This window comes from Myotis nattereri (genome assembly GCF_964212035.1).
Source record: "Myotis nattereri genome assembly, chromosome: X".
In the NCBI taxonomy this organism is placed as follows: Eukaryota; Metazoa; Chordata; class Mammalia; order Chiroptera; family Vespertilionidae; genus Myotis; species Myotis nattereri.
This window is the reverse complement of record NC_138078.1, coordinates 128,801,016-128,823,374: the sequence shown is the minus strand read 5'-3', so window position 1 is coordinate 128,823,374 and position 22,359 is coordinate 128,801,016. Positions and strand designations below refer to the sequence as shown.

Below are 22,359 nucleotides of genomic sequence, written 5' to 3'. Positions count from 1 at the left end.
CAAACACCTCAGTATTCAGTGAAACAAAAGAGTAATTACCCAAAATGGGATAAAATGAGAAATAGCCACATGTCAGTTCATGAAAAAGTTCAGGTCAGCTTTTGCTGTCAATTAGTTATGAAAAATGATATGATTCAACTCTGGGTTTTTAAAGATTTGTATTTTAAAATTGTGCATAAAGGACCCATGAGGATTAAAGGAAATATGTGTAACACACGGTGGCAGCCTACTAAATGATAAAAGAAAGTAAGCAATTGCTATCATTGTCATTTATGTTCATGGCTCTCATTCTTATTGGCAACAAGGTATTGGAGAGAGAAGGAGGAGTTATATCTTATATTGCAAACCCCTCCTATTACATTGCATTTTGCAGGTGCTTAATAAAAGATGTTTGACTGAATAAAATATATCATCTCATTGTTGTGACTGTGACATCCAGTCATAGAAATATATAATCTTATAAATGGCTGAATAATCTGAAAGTTAGACCTGAATTCCTCCAATTAAAGTTTACAGTCTGGGTCAGCAAGAGACAAAATAGATGAAAATGAAGTTATGTGAATTTTCTATAGGGAAGATTAGATTGCTTCATTTATCACAACAATAAAAAAACATGGCCAGCTTTCTGACAGAGTGGGAAAAGAATGCAGTTGTGATGAAGAGCACTATCCACAACCTGGCAGGAGCTAAAGTAAGGGCAAGAGAGAGGCATTTGACCCAGGGGTCATGTGAAGCTGGATTGGGAAATGAGGGAAAGCAGCTGACTCCTGGGTGGGATGAGTACTTTTGTGGCACGAGTTGGTGGTCTGAGGGCAGTCACCCTCCAAATGCAGCCAGCACAATCAAGACTAATTGGTCTTTGTCGGCAGCCTCAATACAGGCTCTCATCTGAATAGATCTTCTTCTCTTAGGCGGACACCCCTAAGAGGATTCAGCACTTGTGAGTAATTTGGCCAAGCATAACTTGAAGCAATAAAACCTTCAGAGCCCTTCCAAGATCTTTCTACAAGAAAGAAAGATCCTGCAGGAAGGTTAGAGGAGCTTGTCTTCCCTAAGCATGGGTAAAGGCCTCAATAGATCACATTTGGAATATTCGTAGAGATGAAGGGAGAAGAGATCCTTAAGGAGAAAATGAGCTATCTTCTAAATTGGCTGAGATATGGTTTATTGAATGGCAGGTCACTTCAGTTGGATGATCAGCCCTTTGTCATATGTGACTGGAAGCCTCTAGGACTCAGGGACTGGCAATGTGTAAGGAATCAACAGGAGTTCTGGCCCAAGGGAAACATTTTCCATCATGCATTCATTCATTAACTTTTCTAAAGTCTGCTTCTGTCTTTTAACCTTAAGGCCAATCCTGAGTTCAAGATGGTCCCAAAGCATGAACCAGTCTTGTAAACAGGCTACAGGGCCTACCAAGAGCTAGTCTCTATAGGATCATTGCTCCTGTAATGTTCCCCACAAAGGCAATTATAGTCAAAGATGCTCTGGTAAGGCATGAGGCAAGTTGGATTCATTCTGAAATGATGGTGATGTATCCAAAGATATGCTTGGAAAATCATAAACCTGGATGCTACTGTTGAACTTTCCACAAATGTACATGAACCTAGCCAGCCCATGGGGGTCTAGTCAATTATCTCAGTGATGCTGCCACTATCAAAAACATTTTTAAAACCCCTTCTATGGGACCAGCTCCAGAGTTCAAACCATATTCTTGAGAATATTTGTAATGGTGACAAAACTACATACTTGAAGGGTGAATTTGATGTTTAGATAGAAACTATAAGTTACCTGAAGACAAAACTAAGTAGGTAGCCCAGGAAATGCCATTTAAAAATAAATTAATGAAGAAGTAATGCTTTTTCAGTGGATAACCCTGAAAGGAAAAGAATTAACTTTTATTGAGCTCCCACTATGTGCCAGATATCTTTATATGACCTTAATCTCATTTCATCTTTAAAATATTTTTCCTGAGGTAGGTATTATTACTCTTAAATAGAAAATGGGATCAGAAAAGTCAAGTAACTTCTTTTAGGCAACACAGCTTGTCAGTGGTAGAGCTGAGATCAATGGCCGCTTCTTCTATTTGTCTGCAAAGCCAGTGAGTGCTCTTTGCGTTATAGAACACTGCCTTCTTTGAAAGTCATTAAAACAAAGAAAGCCTTCCAACCTTGATACACTCACAAAACATCATTTTCACATCAATAAAAGAGGTGAATATACTTATAAAAGATTTGTTTTGAAATGGAAGAGTTCCAGGAATGTTAGCAATGAATCAGGCATTTGTAAATCAAATGGGGAAAAAATATTTGCAAATGATACTTCTGATAAAAGGCTAATATCCAATATATATGAAGAACTCATATAACCCAATAAAAACAAAAAACCAGACAATTCAATTTAAAAATGGGCAGAGGACATGTTTCCAAGGAAGATATGCAGATGGCCAACAGATATATGAAACGATGTACAACATCACTAATTATCAGGGACATGAAAACCAAAATCATAATAGTCATGGGGATATAATCAATAACATTATAATAACTAAGTAAGTATACTGCCAGGTGGGTACTTGAAATATCAGGGGGATCACTGTGTAAATTATATAATTGTCTGACCACTATGCTGTACACCTGAAATTAATACAAAATAATATTGAATATAAACTGTAATTGAAAAAAATTTTAAAAAGAAATGTGTTGGAGAAAATGTGGAGAAAAAGGAACCCTTGTACACTGTTTGTGAGAATATAAATTAATATAGCAACTATGGAAAACAGTATGGAGGTTCTTCAAATACTTAAAAACTACCATGTAATTCAGCAATTCCTCTTCTGGCTATTTACCTGAAAAATATGAAAACATTTATTTGAAAATATATGTGTGTCCCTATGTTCATTGCTGCATTATTTACAACATCCAAGACTTGGAAACAACCTAAGTGGATAATTGGATAAAGAAGATGTGGTACCTATATACAATGGAATACTACTCAGCCATGAAGAGATGAAATATTGCCATTCGCAACAACATAGATGGATATTTATTTATTTATTTATTTATTTATTTTTATTGCTTAAAGTATTACAAAAAGTATTGCATATGTCTCCTTTTTTTTCCCCCTGCCCTTGACAATCCCCTGGCCTCCCCTACCCCCCAGTGTCTTATGTCCATTGGTTATGCTTATATGCATGCATACAAGTCCTTTGGTTGATCTCTTACCTACCCCCCTCCTGCCCTCCCACCCTCCCCGGCCTTCCTGCTGTAGTTTGACAGTCTGTTCGAGGCAGCTCTGCCTCTGTATCTATTTTTGTTCATAAGTTTATAATGGTCTCTATTATCCATGAATGAGTGAGATCATGTGGTATTTTTCCTTCATTGACTGGCTTATTTCACTTAGCATAATGCTCTCCAGTTCCATCCATGCCATTGCAAATGGTAAGAGTTCCTTCCTTTTTAGAGCAGCATAGTATTCCATCGTGTAGATGTAACACTGTTTTCTAATCCATTCATCTACAGATGGGCACTTAGGCTGTTTCCAGATCTTAGCTATGGTGAATTGTGCTGCTATGAACATAGGGGTGCATATATCCTTTCTGATTGGTGTTTCTGGTTTCCTGGGATATATTCCTAGAAGTGGGATCACAGGGTCAAATGGGAATTCCATTTGTAGTTTTTTGAGGAAACTCCATACTGTCTTCCATAGTGGCTGCACCAGCCTGCATTCCCACCAGCAGTGCACAAGTGTTCCTTTTTCTCCACATCCTCTCCAGCACTTGTCGTTTGTTGATTTGTTGATGATAGCCAGTCTGACAGGTGTGAGATGGTACCTCATTGTTGTTTTGATTTGCATCTCTCGGATGATTACTGACTTTGAGCATGTTTTCATATGTCTCTTGGCTTTCTGAATGTCCTCTTTTGAAAGGTGTCTATTTAGATCCTTTGCCCATTTTTTGATTGGATTGTTTATCTTCCTTTTGTTAAGTTGTATGAGTTCCCTATAAATTTTGGAGATTGGGCCCTTATCAGATATGACATTGACAAATATGTTTTCCCAAACATAGATGGATTTTGATATTATTATGCTAAGTGAAATAAGTCAGATGGAAAAGAGCAAAAACTATGATTTCTCATATATGAAATATAAAACAAAAAGTAACAAATGAACTAACAAAAAAGAATAAACTCATAGATATAGACAATAGAATAGTGGTTACCAGAGAAAAAAGGGGGTTTGGGTCAGGGCAAAGTGGGAAAAGGGGGACTTAGGGTGGTAAGTGACCAACAGATATTGAATTGTACACCTGATATTTATATAATGTCATTACCCAGTGTAACCCCAGGGCTGCCTGCAGGGCTGTCTCATAGTACTTGCCATTGACCCTGTTCTGCGTGTTGTGGTTATTCCAGGGCTAGATGCTGGTGTCAATGTACCCAGGCCCCACACTGGGAATGAACTTGAGGTTGTTGGAATCACAGTTCTTCACAGCTTTCCAGTTCTGATGGGAGGAGTCCAAAGGAAAAACCACTGGAGCAAAGTAGGTGTACATGCCATGAAATCCAGTGGCCAGGATATTATGAGTGTGTCCCTCCTCTACCAGCAGCACTATGAAACCCCCATTATAGGAGGTGTTGCTGATTGAGTGCAGCCCATTTGGTGTCAGGAGATGGGCCCAGGCCTCAGGGTTGTCAGGTATGAGTTGTAGATATATAAAAGAGTAGGAGGCTCTTCCCTATGTTGTTCTTATAGCAGTAAAATGTGCCAGGGAGCCGTACGTGTCAATGATGTACTTGATGTTGTCATGCTGAATGATGTCATACCAGCCATTGTAAGGTTGGATGTGGAAGGCCACCTGACACAGATAGAAGATACTGGTCATGTGAGTATCTGTCCAAGGGTCACAACCTATAAGGCTGATGCTCCAACGATGGCCTGGATGTTGTACTGATGGGCAGTGTCCAGAATGGCAGGCACCAGGTCATCAGAGGGGTCCCCATTATCATCAGCCATGCCAGGTGGATACCAGAACAGGACTAGGGTGCTGATGGCGGCTTCCTTAAGCTGAGTCATGTGCTCCCGCAGTACATCGGGGTCCCAGGAGCCATAGGGCCCCAACTCCAGGTAGAAGCTGGAGCCCAAGTCATGGGGGTTGGGGGGACTATGGCAGCCATAGGCGTAGCTGGCCGAGATCATGGGGTCCCAGTGAGGCACCATGATGTGGTCCCAATGAATGTACTAGTAGTGGCCCTCCCACTGCTGGCTCCCGTACCATGAATAGCAGAAGGTGTGCAGGTCTGAGTAGACACACAGACTCTGCCTGGGGGCGGCCTCGGCCTCGGCCTCTGGTGGGGGGGGGGTAGGGTGATTCCACAGGGGGTGAGGCCCTCCGAGTATTACTCCAAGGATGCCAGCTCCAGGCCTAGGCCAAGAGCCAGAAGTCCATCTCTTTCAACTTTTAAAAGGATTATTATTAAAGTACTAGAGGTCTGATGCATGAAATTCATGCAAGGGCCTTGGCCCCCCTCCACGGCAGCTGCCGCCTCTGCCTCGGCCCCGCCTGCCTCAGCTTTGTCCAGAAGGAAGGATGTCCAGAAGGATGTCTGGTCTAATTAGCATATTATGCTTTTATTATTATAGATGTGTGACACATAAGGAAACTGGTGACCCAAGTGAACTAGTGATTTGCCCAGAAATATAATATAGTCAGTCAATAGCAGAGATAGAACTTGATCCCAAATATTCTTACTCTCAAGATCATATAACTTCTTTGAAGATGTATATACAAAGTGCCTCAGAGCTCTGTCCTTGTACTTCTTCACTTCTCTATCTCCACCTACTCCTCAGATGAATTTATCTACTCCCATGGCTGTAAATACCAGATATACTAGTAAGCAAATGACTCCCAACTTTTAGTTCAGGCCTTGACCTCTCCCCTGATTTCCACATTCTCAAATCCAACTACTGGATTGGCTAAATTGGTCTCAACTGTATTTCTCATTACCACCACCTCAACCTAATTTTCTCCTGTTTTCTCCATTTTCAACAATGACAACTCCATCTTAATTGTTTAGGCCAACAAATACTTGGAGTCTCCCTTAACTCCTTACTTTTAAAAATATGTTATTTATTTTTTCAATAACAGTTTGCATCAATCTCACATATACAGCATAGTGATTAGACAATCATATACTTTACAAAGTATTCCCTCTGATATTTCCAGTACCCACCTGGCACCATACATGGTAATTACATTATTATTGACTATATTTCCATCCCCATGACTATTTTGTAACTACTAATCTGTACTTCTCAATCCCTTCACCTTTCCCCCCAGCCCTCCAGCCCCTCAACCCCTTTCCCCTCTGGCAATGATCAGTTTGTTCTCTGTACCTATGTTGACGCCTTGATTTTTAACACATCTCCATTCATTCCATAAAAAAACTTCTTGGTAGCCCTAACTGGCTTGGCTAAGTGGAAAGAGCATCAGCCTGCTAACTGAAAGGTCCCAGGTTTGATTCCAGTCAAGGGCATGTACCTTGGTTGCGGGCACATCCCCAGTAGGAGGTGCGCAGGAGGCAGCTGATTGATGTTTCTCTCTCATTGATGTTCCTAACTCTCTATCCCTCTCCCTTCCTCTCTGTAAAAAAATCAATAAAATATATTTTTAAAAAACTTCTTGGTACAATCCTCAAAATATAGCCATAATATGACTATTTCCTACAACTTCCATTGTTATCAAACCATTCAACCTACACTGCTACCAACTTTTTGATTGCACTGGTAGCTTCTCTCTTTTTTTAAAAAAATGTTTTTATTGAGAGAGAGAGAGAGAGAGAGAGAGAGAGAGAGAGAGAGAGAGAGAGAAACAACGATGATACAGAAACATCGATAGTTTGCCTCCTGCATGCCCCCTACTGGGGATTGACCTCACAACCCAGGCATGTGCCCTGACCAGAATCGAATGAGTGACCTCCTGGTGCATGGGACGACCCTCAATCCACTGAATCATGCCAGCTGGGTGCACTGGTAACTTCTTAACTGGTCTCTCAACTTCTAATCTTGCCACTCACCTCAATCTATTCTACCCCAAAGCCAGAATGATCCCACTAAAACATAAACCAGATTATGCTACTGCACTGTCCAAACCGCTCCAGTGACTTCTCATCCCATTCAGAGTTACAGCCAATGTCCTTACCCTTTATTATTACCTCTCTGATCTCTCATACTACTCTCTATTGAACTCACTCTGCTCCAGCCACATCAGCCTCCTTTTTGTTTTGCAGAACTACCAGAAACACTCCTGTCTTAAGATCTTTATACTTGTTTCTCCTATGTGGAACACTTTTCTCCCAAATATCATGTGGTTTGTTCCATAACCTCTTTACAGGTCTATATTGAAAATGTCACTTATTCAGCGAAATTTCCCCTTATCAGCCTAACCATCTCCCTTCTCTGTTTTATTTTTCTCTATAGCATGTATCACCATCTAACATACTATACATTTAACTTATTTGTTTATTGTCTCTCTCCCTCCACTGGAATGCAAGCCCCAAAAGGGCAGAGATATTTATGTTTTGTTCATTAATGTATTCCTCAATGCCTGAAACACCTGATACATAGTGGCTTCCAATAAATGATTGTAGAGTGAATGGATTCCAGGTAGATATACTGAAGTTCAATGCAATCTCTCATTGACCGGCACCTCTGGCATTGAGACTTGTCATTATTGAGCCATTGAAAAGCTACCCTCTCACAGCATTATTTATTTAAAATATTTTTTATTGATTTCAGAAATAAAATGAGAGAGATAGAAACATCAAGATGAGAAATAATCATTGATTGGCTGCCTCCTGCATGCTCCCCAGTGGGGATCAAGCCCACAACCTGGGCCTGTGCCCTGACTAGGAATCGAACCGTGACCTCCTGGTTCATAGGTTGATGCTCAACCACTGAGACACACCAGTCGAGCAATTCATAGAGAATTTTAGAAGGTTCCAGGTACTATACAATATCCCAAGAAACTTCAGTCTTAATATTCAGCTACAGTGGGGCCTTGACTTACAAGTTTAATTCATTCCGAGACCAAGCTCGTTAAGGAGCTCGTTAACTCAAATTACTCTGTCAACTCAATGCAAAAAATCGGCTGAGAGACAACTGGTATCTCAAAAAACTCGTTAGTCGGGACAATCGTAAGTCAAGGCCCCACTGTATAATATTTGCAGTTCATCGAGTCACACTTCCGAACCCTCACAGAGCTTCTTGTTAAGGTTGTCTTCCTCTGTAATAGTAAGTATTCCTTTTGGATTCCATATACCTGGAAGGAAGGCCAGTGTTCACATCCTAGTGTGATTAATACAGTTTATAATTTTATTATTCCACTAAATATATGAATTTTTCTAACCTTAGGCTTATGGCATTGATTCTGCATGAAGTTACTATCACTTTTCTGACTGTTTGGCTGCAGCATCTTTCTCACTTTGGTGGTAATATATTGGGGTGATTTCAATGCAAAATTTAGTCAAAATAAAAAAATGTATAAACTAGTACTTGTGTTTTAAAACGTTATCTGTTATTTAGAATTAAACCAGTTTCTCTGCCTTGGCTGATGTTGCTCAGTTGGTTGAGTATAGTCCTATGTACCAAAAGGTCACTGGGTTGATTCCTGGTCAGGCACATGCCTAGGTTTCGGACTCAATCCCCAGTAGGGGGTGTGCAGGAAGCAGCTGATTTAAGTTTCTCTCTCTTTCCCTCTCCCTTCCCCTCTCTCTAAAAAATCAATAAAGAAAAATAAACCCCTGAGGTTCCTGAAGAGGGCGGCAGGCAAGACGGAGGTGAGGGAGAGGGTGTGAGTGAATGAGGGGGTGAAAGGAGAGTGTGTGGATGTGTATGGTATGTGTGTGAGTGAGTGAGGGACAGTTAGATCCGGCAAGAGTAGCAGGGGCTGGCAGACCAGGATCTCTTGGACAGGGAGAACCTACCACCACTGCGGGCACTCCTCGGACTGCAGCCCACGCCATCTTGAAGGGAAGAGCGGCCTCTTCTAGGAACGCATCAACACCATCATCCAGACAGGTCTTGGATATTGCCCACTCCAGCCAAAATCCTGCTGCCCCACCCTGAGATCTCCACCTCCAAGGGTGCACGCTCCCGCAGCAGTAAGTGCAACTTCCTCCTCCCCAGTGGCCAAACTCCTGACTCCACAATTGCGCTATTCCAGAGCCATAGTCACGCTTTTCAAGTGCACAGGCTGCCTGAGCCCACCACTCCACAGGCTGCTAGTGGGTGCCGCCGTGGGGCACACTCTTACCCAAACAAGGGCCCACTGCCCTGGCAGTAGAAATTCTGAATTCTTCCTTCCTGGATACCTCCCCGCAGCCATCTCAGTCATGCAGATTCAGCACCAGGGCTCCTCTGAATGCCTGAGCGCACTGCCACTGGGCACGTGCAAACCCAACCAAGGGCATAAGGCCCCTAGCAGTAGAAATATGGACTTCCCCTACTCCTGGTTGCCTGCCCAGAGACACCTCAGTCACTCGCTTCAGCACAAGGGCCTACCTGAGTGCACCGCCCTGGCAAACAGCCCTGGTGTACCTCTGTGGGCCACCACTGGGCGCACGCAGTCAACCAAGGACACAGCAGCAAAAACTGAGTCTACCCAATTCACAGCTGCTGACCTTCGGACACCACAGTCGTGCTTTTTCAGCGCGTAGGCCTTCTGAGCCCACCGCCCCAAAGGCAGCTCTTGGGTGCCTCTGTGAGCCCTCGCAGGGCGCACTTGTATCCAAACAAGAGTAGACAGCTCTGGCAATAGAAATTTGGACTCCCCCCCACCTGGATGCCTGCCCATAGACACCTTTGTCATGCGGCTTCACAAGGGCCACACGGAGTGTGCTGCCCTGGCAAACAGCTCCCGGGTGCCTCTGTGAGCCCTGGATGTGTAAAACTCCATCCAAGGGCAAAAGGCCTCAGCAGCAAAAACTGAGTCTTAACATTCCACAGCTGCCAACCTCAGGACACCATAGTCATGCCTTTCCAGAGTGTAGGCCTCCTGATCCCACCGCCCTGACAGACGGCTCCTGGGTGCCTCTGTGAGCCCCCACTGGACATGTGTGATTTCAACCAAGGGCACAAAACAGCAAAAATTGGGACATCGTCCTCCCTGGTTGCTGACCTCTGGACACCAAAGTTGCACCTGTCCAGCACGCAGGCCTACTGAGCCCACTGCCCCATAAGCGGCTCCTGGGTGCCTCTTTCAGCCCTGGCTGGGTGCGCTCATATCTAAACAAGGATGCGTGGCCCCAGCAGTAGAAATTTGGATTTCCCCCTTCTCAGCTGCCTACCCACAGACATCAGACACCATGTCGCATGGTTTCAGCACGCAGGCCCCTGAGGACTGCCCCAGCAGGCAACTCCTGGGTGCCTCTGTCAGCTGCCACTAGGCGCACTTGTATCCAACCAAGGGCTCAAGGCCTCGCAGCAGAAAATCGGACTTCCCACTCCTCAACTAATGACCTCCAGTCACTGCAGTTGCACCGATCCAGTGCACAAGCCCCCTGAGCCCACTGCCCTGGTAGGTGGCCCCCAGGTGCTTCTCTGAACTGCCGCAAGGCACAACACTGGCCACTGGCATCTAGTCCCCATGGTAGTGCCACTCTGGCACAAAGGCCTCCTGAGCACACTGCCCCAGCAGACAGCTCCTGGATGCCTCTGTAAGAAGCCATTGAGCATGCAAATCCAACCAAGGGTACACATCCCCTGAAGCAGAAACCAGGACTTCTCCCTCTATGGCACACCACAATAGCCCCGATTCAGTGTGTGGGCCCCATGAGCTCACACCCCCGGCAGAAGGCTCCTGGGCCCCTCTGTGTGCTGCCACTGGGCATGTGCCTCTCCAACCAGGGGTGCATGGCTCCCTCAGTAGTATCCATGCCATCCCTCTCCTGGCTGCATACCTCTGGACAGCTCAGTGAATTACTGAGGACTTGCCTCCCTGGACAAGGTCATATTGTTTCAGCCACAGAACCCGAGATTCCCAAATCCCCAGCTGCTATATCCTGAACCCACTTGTGATTCAGAGAGGGAAATCACTTTGGCCAGAGTCCCACTGCCTCAACCACAGACTATGACAAACACCCCCCTCCCCACCACTGTCAGACTCTAGGCCACTTGTAGTGAGTTGCAGAGTGACACTAATCAAGCAAGAGTCCCACCACACTGGCCAAAGTCACAGTATATGAGCCTCAGGCCCCGAGACTCCTTCCTCCCAGACCATGGACTCTGGGAACCCACAGTGAGAACATAACAGCGAGACCTCAGACAACCTTTTCCACAAGAGCCTGAACCACAATCACATCCAAAACAGCGTGAACAACAAAGCCAGGGATGAGTCACATTGCCAACCTGAGACTAGAATTCATCCATGAATAAGAAACTAACATTTAAGATCCAACTACATCAAGAGAAGCCAAAGAGAGAGAGAGAGAGAGAGAGAGAGAGAGAAGCCAAATAGCTCAAGTAGGGAGCTCCACTAGATCACCTAGCCCAGGAGACCTGAGAGAACGCACCTCTAGCACCACCCCCAAAAGAACCTGGGTAGCGAAGCAGTTGGATCTAAGAAACAGAAATAATTAAAACATAAGAGCAAAAAATGTGGAGACAAAAAACAACTCCCAAAGGAAAGAAAAGAGAAATAACCAGAAAGGGAATTAAATGAAATGGAGGCAAGTAACATGTCAGAGAAAGAATTCAGAGTAGTTATAAGGATACTCAAATGGCTGGATGACAAATACATACAACTCAATGAGAATTATAAGGAGCAGAATGAGAATGTCACCAACATGAAAAGGAACCACGAGGAAATGAAAAATGACATAGCAGTAATAAAGAACAAAATAGAAGGCTTAAACAGTAGAATAGAAGAGTCTGAGGACCACATCAGTGAATTAGAAGATAACGTAGAAAAAAACACACAAACACAGCAACAACTGGACAGAAAATTTAAAAAGCAAGAGGAGAGCCTAAGGGAGCTTTGGGACAACACAAAACGAACAACATCCACATAATTGGGGTACCACAAAGAGAAGAAACTGAGCAAGGAATAGAAAACCTGTTTGAAGAAATAATGACAGAAAACTTTCCTGATATAGGCAAGAAAAAACCATGCAAGTCGAACAAGCACAGAGTCCCAAACAAGATGAACCCCAAAAGATCAACACCAAGACACATCATAATTAAATTGGCAAACATCAACGACAAAGTAAGAACCTTAAAGGCTGTCAGAGAGAGACAGAAAGTTGCCTACAAGGGATCTCCCATTAAAATATCAACTGATTTCTCAACAGAAACACACCAAGCCAGAAGGGAATGGAATGAAATATGCAAAGTGATGCAAAGCAACGGATTGAATCCAAGAATACTATACCCAGCAAGGTGGTAATTCAAAATTGAAGGTGGAATCAGGAGCTTCACAGACAGAAAAAGGGCTAAGAAAGTTTATTACCACCAAGCCAGCAATGCAAGAAATGTTAACGGGACTGTTGTAAAAAGAAGAAACAGACGGGTAAGAAGGAACACAAACATCAAAAATAAAAATGATGACAAACAAGTACTTATCAATAATAACATTAAATGTAAATGGACTAAATTCTCCAATCAAAAGACATAGGGTAGCTGAATGGATAAGAAAACATGACCTATATATTTGCTGTCAGAAAGAGACCCACCTCAGAACAAAGGATTCACACAGACTGAGAGTGAAGGGATAGAAAAAAATTTTCAGGTAAATGGAAATGAGAAAAAAGTTGGGGTTGCCATACTTATATCTGACAAAATAGACCTCAAAATAAAGGCCATAACAACAGATAAGGAAGGGCACTTCATAATACTAAAGGGAGCAATTCAATAAGAGGATATAACTCTGGTAAACATATATGCACCCAACACAGGAGCACCCAAGTACATAAAACAACTTCTGGAAGATATCAAGGGAGAGATCAATAGCAATACAATCATAGTAGGGGACTTTAATACCACACTGACACCACTGGACAAATCCTCTAAACAAAAAATCAGCAAAGAAACAGCAATCCTATATAACTCACTAGATCAGATGGACTTAATTGAAATCTTCAGAACATTTCACCCCAAAGCTACAGAATACACATTCTTATCCAGTGCAAACAAAACATTTTCAAAGACAGACCACATATTAGGACACAGGCAAAGTCTCTTCAAATTCAAAAAGATAGGAATCATAACAAGCATCTTTTCAGATCATAATGACATAAAACTAGAAATCAACTACAATAAAAGCAATGAAATATATAAAACACTTGGAGGTTAAATAGCATGCTTTTAAACAATAATTGGGTTACCAAAGATATCAAAGAAGAAATTAAAAGCATCATGGAAACAAATGACAATGAAAACACAACAATCCAAAATCTGTGGGACACAATGAAAGCAGTCCCGAGGGGGAAGATCAAAGCTCTACAAGCCTACCTCAAAAAAAAAAAAAAAGAAAGAAAGAAAGAAAAAAGAAAGAAAAAAATTGTAATAAATGATCTAACCTTGCAACTTAAAGGATTAGAAAGAGAGCAATAAGAAAAGCCCACAGTAATCATAAGGAAGGAGATAATAAAGATCAAGCAGAAATAAATGACATAGAGACCAAAAAAAAAATACATAAGATAAATGAAACCTTTGAAAGGATAAACAAGATTGATGAACCTCTAGCCAGACTTATCAAGAAGCAAAGAGAGAGGACCCAAATAAACAAAATCAGAAATGAAAGAGGTGAAGTAACAACTGATCCCACAGATATACAGAGGATTGTAAAAAAAAATACTAAAAACAACTCTAATCCAACAAACTGGACAACCTCAATGAAATGGACACATTCCTAGAAAAATACAAGCTTCCAAAACTCAATCAGGAAGAATCAAAAAACCTGAATAGGCCAATAACTACTGATGAAATTGAAACAGTAATCAAAAAGCTTCCAGCAAACAAAATCCCTGGGCCAGATGGCTTTAGAGGGGAGTTTTACTGAACATTCAAAGAAGAACTAAAACCAATCCTTCTCAGACTTTTCCGAAAAATTCAAGAGGAAGGCACACATCCAAACTCTTTCTATGAAGCCAGCATTACCCAAATCCCAAAACCAGATAAAGACACCACAAAAAAAAGTAATTACATTTCAATATCCCTGATGAAAATAGATGCTAAAATCCTCAACAAAATTCTAGCAGACTGGACCCAGCATTACATTAGAAAGATCATACACCATGAGCAAGTGGGATTTATTCCAGGAATGCAAGGCTGGTACAATATCTGCAAATCAATAAACGTGATACATTCATAAACAAAGTGAGAGATAAAAATCACATAATCATATCAATTGATAGAGAAAAGGCATCTGACAAAATCCAACACCCTTTTCTGATAAAAACACTCAGCAAAGCAGAATAGATGGATCGTACCTCAACATAACAAAAGCCTTATATGAAAAAGCTACAGCCAACATCATACTCAATGGGAAAAAACTAAAACCATTTCCACTGAGAACAGGAACAAGACAGAGATGCCCGCTTTCACCACTCCTATTCAACATAGTACTGGAAGTACTAGCCACAGCAATCAGACAAGAAGAAATAAAGGGGGGAGACAGAAGATGGCGGCGATATAGGCAGACGCGTCCCAGGTCGTGTCCCGGAGCAGATGGAGTGAGCAGCTGAAACTAATAACACCCACCCCGAATTGGCGAAATTGCTGAGCTGGTGAGACGGTTTGCAGCTGGGAAGAGCAGAACTCCCCTGGAAAGGTAAAAAAAAAACAGGGATTTGGGCAGGAAAGTTTGCCAGACCTCTGAGCCCAGAGTCGGAGGGAGACCGCTTGGCAGACAGCCGCGTCCCTTGGGACAGGCACAGCCCCTGACGGGGGAAAGGAGATCCTCGGGATTCCTGGCACCGCTGGGGGAATTGAGAGCTGGGTTCTGTGATCACAGAGGACTGAGCCTAAAGGGGGCAGCCTGAAGAGCTGACCTGACCATGCAGTCCTTGTAAGAGAAGAAGCTTACAGAAACCAAGCCTTCCCTGTTTCCGCGGCCGGCGTTTGTTTGTTTGTTTTCACTGAATCCTGTTCATGGGACATTTCGGATACAGACACTCACCTGTGCTGAAGAGAGGGAGAGTGTGCGGAGGAGTGGAATCTGGGGAGAGACTGAGGAGAGAGGGGGGCCGGGAGAGGTGGCAGCGAATTGAATGCTGAGACACCCCTGAGCCCAGGACTGGGGCAGCCATTCTCTCCGGAGAGTGAGACTCCTCCCCCCAGCCCCTAGGCAAGGAGCACAGTCACACCCAGATTCCACCCTGTATGAGATCAAGGATTAAAATAACCTGATCAGTCCCTGGGAGTTAACAGGGTCTGGCCTATAGAGGGATTTTCAATCCCAGCAACAACACAGCTCCGGTAACTAACTATTATGCGGCCAGCTCTGGGCAGTGAACTTCCACTGGACAGAGAGGCCCTATAGCCTCAGAGGCCAACCCCAGAACACTGCCACCCAGAGGCTGACCCACAAACTGACTCTTTGCTAAACACATAATAAGGCAGTCTGGGAAACAAATGTGGCCTGCTTTAAAATAAGGACTGTGGTTTACAACACAGAGGAACAGTGTATCGCAGGGAAAATCAACACTCTCCTGAATACCTGGCAGGTCTAAGGCGAGCCACACTGAAGAATAGAAGAACCGAAGGACCTTCACTACTGCAATTTTTTTTTTCTTTTTTCACCTTTTAACTAAGAAACCAATTTTTTTTTCTTCTTTTTCCATCACCTAATTTTACCCTTTTAATGACTACCTTCTTATTTTTAACCAGTATTATTACTGCTACCATTTTACCATTTTTTAAAGTGACATTTTATTTTCTCTTTATTTTATTTTGGGATTAGTGTTCTCCATTTTATTTTCATCGTTATATTATTGGTTGTTTCTAGTTTGCATTCATCTCCAGGGAGCTGTTGCTGGAATTTGTTGGGATTAATGGCTGTTCTATAGGAGTATTCTCCTCATATAAAAAGTCTCTTTCCCTCTTCCACTTCATTCTCTCTTTTCGCTCTTTTTTTTCTTTTCTTTTCTCGCTTTTATTTTCCCCCCTCCTTTTTCCCAATTTCATTTTTGCACTCCTTTTTTTGGTCCCTACTTTTCTTTTCTTTTTTCTCTTTTATCTTTTTCTCTTCCTTCTTCCGTATCCCCTAATTCTCTTAATTCGGGTGGTCACCTTTATTTGGGGTTATTAATATCGTGAATATATTTGTGTATAGTGCCTGGTACGTGGTGCCTTGTTGTGTTGTATTTTGTGCCTTTAAATCAACGCAGCAGATCCAAGCAACAGCAACCTCCTGAGCACCACACCCTCTGCTGAGGAACAGCAGCTGTACGTGAAACCTCACCCCACCAGCCAGAAGAGACACCACAGCTGTGAACAGCACCCACCAGAGGAGCTGCTGCCAACTGAAGAGCAGCTGCTACCGCAACCACCCGAAGAGCAACCACAGACCAAGGAGTCACTGCCACCAAGGGAGCAACCACTGAACGACTCAACGTCTAGATATGTCAGTGAGATCAAACATGGGTAGACAAAGAAACCCCCAAAGGAAAGAGAAGGAGTACTCTCCAGAAAAGCAGCTAAGTAATACAGAGGCATGCAACATGACAGAAAAAGAATTCAGAATAAGGGTCCTAGAGTGCATAAACCAGATGGAGGAAAAAATCGACAACCTCTGCAAGAAGCAGGAAGAAACAGATGAAAAAATCGATAACATATGGAAGAAGCTAGAAGAAACAGATGAAAAAATCAACAACTTAAGTAAGACCCAAGAAGAAATGAAGAGTGATATAGCTGCAAAGAAAAACTCCAATGAAAATATCAACAGTAGACTAGGAGAAGCGGAGGACCAAATTAGTGAATTAGAAGACAAGGAAGCAAAACACACCCAAAATGTACTGCAATTGGAGAAAAAAATTACAAGACAGGAGGAGAGCCTAAGGGAGCTTTGGGACAACATGAAATGAAACAACATACGAATAATAGGGGTACCAGAACAACAGAAGGATGAACAAGGATTAGAAAACCTATTAGAAGAAATAGTATCAGAAAACTTCCCTGAGGTGGGGAAGAAAAAAGTCACACAACTCCAGAGAGTCCCAAACAAGGTGAACCCGAAAAGACCCACACCAAGACACATCATAATTACCATGGCAAATGTTCAGGACAAAAAGAGAATCCTACAGGCTGCAAGAGAGAGACGGAAAGTTACATACAAGGGATCTCCCATTAAATTGTCAAATGATTTCTCAACAGAAGCACATCAGGCCAGAAAAGAATGGACAGAAATTTACAAAGTGATGCAAAGCAAAGGACTGAATCCAAGAATACTCTATCCAGCAAGGCTATCATTCAAACTTGAAGGGGAAATAAGAAGCTTCACAGACAAAAAAAGGCTAAGGGAGTTTATCACCACCAAGCCAGCAATGCAAGGAATGCTAAAGGGACTGGTATAAAAATAAGAAATAAAAAGCTCAGAAAGAAAACAGCCACACAAAAAAAGAAATGGCTACAAACAAGTACCTTTCAATAATAACTTTAAACGTAAACGGACTAAATGCTCCAAACAAAAGACATCGAGTGGCTGAATGGATAAAAAAACATGACCCATACATCTGCTGTCTACAAGAAACCCACCTCATTAGAAGGGACTCACACAGACTGAAAGTGAAAGGATGGAAAAATATCTTTCAGGCAAATGGAAAGGAAAAGAAAGCTGGGGTAGCAATACTTATATTGGGCAAAATAGACCTCAAAGTGAAGGCCATAACAAGAGATAAGGAAGGCCACTTCATAATACTAAAGGGATCAATACAACAAGAAGATATAACCGTGGTAAACATATATGCACCCAATGCAGGAGCACCCAAATTCATAAAAAAACTCCTGGAAGATATCAAAGGAGAGATCGACAACAATACAATCATAGTAGGGTACTTGAATACACCACTGACAGCACTGGCTAAGTCCTCTAGACAAACAATCATTAAAGATACAGCAATCCTAAATGACTCACTAGATCAGATGGACTTAATAGACATCTTCAGAACACTTCACCCCAATGCCACGGAATATACATTCTACTCAAGTGCTCATAACACATATTCAAAAATAGACCATATATTGGGTCACAAGCAAAGTATCCCCAAATTCAAGAAGACTGAAATCATAAAAAGCGTCTTCGCAGACCACAATGGCATAATATTAGAAATAAACTACAATAAAAACAACCCAAAATACTCAAACACCTGGAAGCTGAATAGCATGCTATTAAATATTGATTGGGTTACCAATGAAATCAAAGAAGAAATTCAAAACATCCTGGAAACTAATGACAATGAAAACACAACAATCCAAAACCTATGGGACACAATGAAAGCAGTCCTGAGAGGGAAGTTTATAGCTCTACAGGCCTATCTCAAAAAACAAGAAAAAATGGTAGTAAATCAGCTAACTCTACAACTCAAAGAATTAGAAAGAGAGCAACAAGAAAACCCCACAGTGAGCAGAAGGAAGGAGATAATAAAGATTAGAGCAGAAATAAATGACATAGAGACCAAAAAAACAATACAGAAAATCAATGAAATCAAGAGCTGGTTCTTTGAAAGGATAAACAAGATTGACAAACCTCTAGCCAGACTCACCAAGAAGCAAAGAGAGTGGACCCAAATAAACCAAATCAGAAAGGTTAGAGGCGAAATAACAACAGACCCCACAGAAATACAAATGATTGTTAAAAAATACTATGGACAGCTCTACTCCAACAAACTAGACAACCTGGAGGAAATGGACAAATTCCTAGAAAAATACTACATTCCAAAACACAATCAGGAAGAATCTAAAAATCTCAACAGGCCAATAACTATGGAAGAAATTGAAGCAGTCATCAAAAAGCTTCCACCAAACAAAAGCCCAGGACCAGACGGCTTCACAGGGGAGTTTTACCAAACATTCTAGGAAGAACTAAAACCTACCCTCCTCAGACTACTACAAAAAATTCAAGAGGAAGGAACACTTCCAAGCTCATTCTATGAAGCCAGCATCACCCTAATACCAAAACCAGGTAAAGACAACACAATGAAAGAGAATTACAGGCCAATATCCCTCATGAACATAGATGCCAAAATCCTCAACAAAATCTTAGCAAATCGGATCCAGCAGTACATCAGAAAGATCATACACCATGACCAAGTAGGATTTATCCCAGGGATGCAAGGATGGTACAATATCCGCAAATCAATAAACATGATACATCACATAAACAAACTGAAAGAAAAAAACCACATGGTCATATCAATTGATGCAGAAAAAGCATTTGACAAAATTCAACACCCATTTTTGATAAAAACTCTCAGCAAGGTGGGAGTAGAAGGACCATACCTCAACATAATAAAAGCCATATATGACAGGCCCACAGCCAACATCATACTCAATGGACAAAAACTAACACCATTTCCCCTAAGAACAGGAACAAGACAGGGATGCCCCCTCTCACTACTCCTGTTCAACATAGTACTGGAAGTGTTAGTCATTGCAATTCGGCAAGAAGAAGAAATAAAAGGCATCCAAATTGGAAAAGAGGAAGTAAAACTGTCCTTATTTGCAGACGACATGATATTATACATACAAAACCCTAGAGACTCCATCAAAAAGCTACTAGACTTAATACATGAATTTGGCAATGTAGCAGGATACAAAATTAACCCCAAGAAATCTGAGGCATTTCTATACACCAATAGTGAACTTTCAGAAAGAGAGATTGTAAAAACAATCCCGTTTACCATCGCATCAAAAAAATTAAGCTACCTAGGAATAAACTTAACTAAAGAGGTAAAAGACCTCTACTCAGAAAACTACAGGATGTTGAAAAAAGATATAGAGGAAGACATAAACAGATGGAAGAACATACCGTGTTCATGGATTGGTAGAATCAACATCATTAAAATGTCCATACTACCCAAAGCAATCTATAAATTCAACGCACTTCCCATTAAAATACCAAAGGCATACTTCAGAGATCTAGAACGAACTCTCCAAAAATTCATCTGGAATAAAAAAAGACCCTAAATAGCTACAGCAATCCTGAAAAAGACCAAAGTAGGTGGGATCTCAATACCAGATATCAAGTTGTATTACAAAGCCACTGTTCTCAAAACTGCCTGGTACTGGCACAAGAATAGGCATATAGATCAATGGAATAGAATAGAGAGCCCAGAAATCGGCACGAACCAATATGCTCAATTAATATTTGACAAAGGAGGCAAGAACATACAATGGAGCCAAGATAGTCTCTTCAATAAATGGTGTTGGGAAAATTGGACAGATATATGCAAGAAAATGAAACTAGACCACCAACTTACACCATACACAAAAATTAACTCAAAATGGATAAAGGACTTAAATGTACGACAGGAAACCATAAAAATTCTAGAAGAATCCAAAGGCAACAAAATCTCAGACATATGCCGAAGCAATTTCTTCACTGATACAGCTCCTAGGGCACTTGAAACTAAAGAGAAAATGAACAAATGGGACTACATCAAAATAAAAAGCTTCTGCACAGCAAAAGAAACCATCAACAAAACAACGAAAACCCACTGTGTGGGAAAACATATTTGCCAATGTCATATCTGATAAGGGCCTAATCTCCAAAATTTATAGGGAACTCATACAACTTAACAAAAGGAAGATAAACAATCCAATCAAAAAATGGGCAAAGGACCTAAATAGACACCTTTCAAAAGAGGACATTCAGAAAGCCAAGAGACGTATGAAAACATGCTCAAAGTCACTAATCATCCGAGAGATGCAAATCAAAACAACAATGAGGTACCATCTCACAACTGTCAGACTGGCTATCATCAACAAATCAACAAACGACAAGTGCTGGAGAGGATGTGGAGAAAAAGGAACACTTGTGCACTGCTGGTGGGAATGCAGGCTGGTGCAGCCACTATGGAAGACAGTATGGAGTTTCCTCAAAAAACTACAAATGGAATTCCCATTTGACCCTGTGATCCCACTTCTAGGAATATATCCCAAGAAACCAGAAACACCAATCAGAAAGGATATATGCACCCCTATGTTCATAGCAGCACAATTCACCATAGCTAAGATCTGGAAACAGCCTAAGTGCCCATCAGTAGATGAATGGATTAGAAAACTGTGGTACATCTACACGATGGAATACTATGCTGCTCTAAAAAGGAAGGAACTCTTACCATTTGCAACGTCATGGATGGAACTGGAGAGCATTATGCTAAGTGAAATAAGCCAGTCAATGAAGGAAAAATACCACATGATCTCACTCATTCATGGATAATAGAGACCATTATAAACTTTTGAACAATAATAGATACAGAGGCAGAGCTTCTTCAAACAGATTGTCAAACTGCAGCGGGAAGGCCGGGGAGGGTTGGGGGCAGGAAGTAGGGGGGTAAGAGATCAACTAAAGGACTTGTATGCATGCATATAAGCATAACCAATGGACATAAGACACTGGGGGATAGGGGAGGCTAGGGGACTGTCTAGGGCGGGGGGATAAAATGGACACATATGTAATACCCTTTTTAATACTTTAAGCAATAAATAAATAAAAAAATAAAAATAAAATAAAATAAAAGAAATAAACGTTATCCAAATTGGAAAAGAAGTAAAATTGTCATTATTCGCAGATGACATGACACTGTACATAGAAAACCCTAAGGACTCCATAAAAAAGTATTAGACTTAATAAATGAATTTGGCAATGTAGCAGGATACTAAATTAAAGCCAAGAAACCTATGGCATTTCTATACACTAATAGTGAACTTACAGAAAAAGAGACTAAAAAAAATCTCATTTACCATTGCACCAAAAAAATTAAGATACCTAGGAATAAACTTATCTAAGGAAGTAAAAGATCTCTACTCAGAAAATTACAGGACATTGAAAAAAGAGATAGAGGAAGACATAAAGAGATGGAAGAGCATACTATGTTCATGGGTTGGTAGAATCAACATCATAAAAATGTCCATACTACCCAAAGCAATCTATAGATTCAATGCACTCCCCATTAAAATACCAACAGCATATTTCACAGATCTAGAAAGAACTCTCCAAAGATTCAACTGGAATAATAATAATAAAAAAAAAACCTGAATAGCTGCTGTGATCCTGAGAAAGAAGAACAAAGTAGGAGGGATTTCAATGCCAGATATCAAACTGTATTACAAAGCCACTGTTCTCAAAACTGCCTGGTACTGGCT

At 41.5% G+C, this 22,359-nt stretch overlaps 1 pseudogene across 1 annotated transcript; it reads right to left on the bottom strand.

Moving 5' to 3' along the window:
• Positions 1 to 4,267: 4,267 nt before the first annotated feature.
• On the bottom strand, positions 4,268 to 9,865 carry LOC308511829 (glycoprotein endo-alpha-1,2-mannosidase-like protein; annotated as a pseudogene). Its single transcript has 3 exons — positions 9,559 to 9,865; positions 4,936 to 5,345; positions 4,268 to 4,855 (listed from the first exon to the last, which is right to left on the bottom strand). The product of its transcript is annotated as a glycoprotein endo-alpha-1,2-mannosidase-like protein (transcript).
• Positions 9,866 to 22,359: the final 12,494 nt, after the last annotated feature.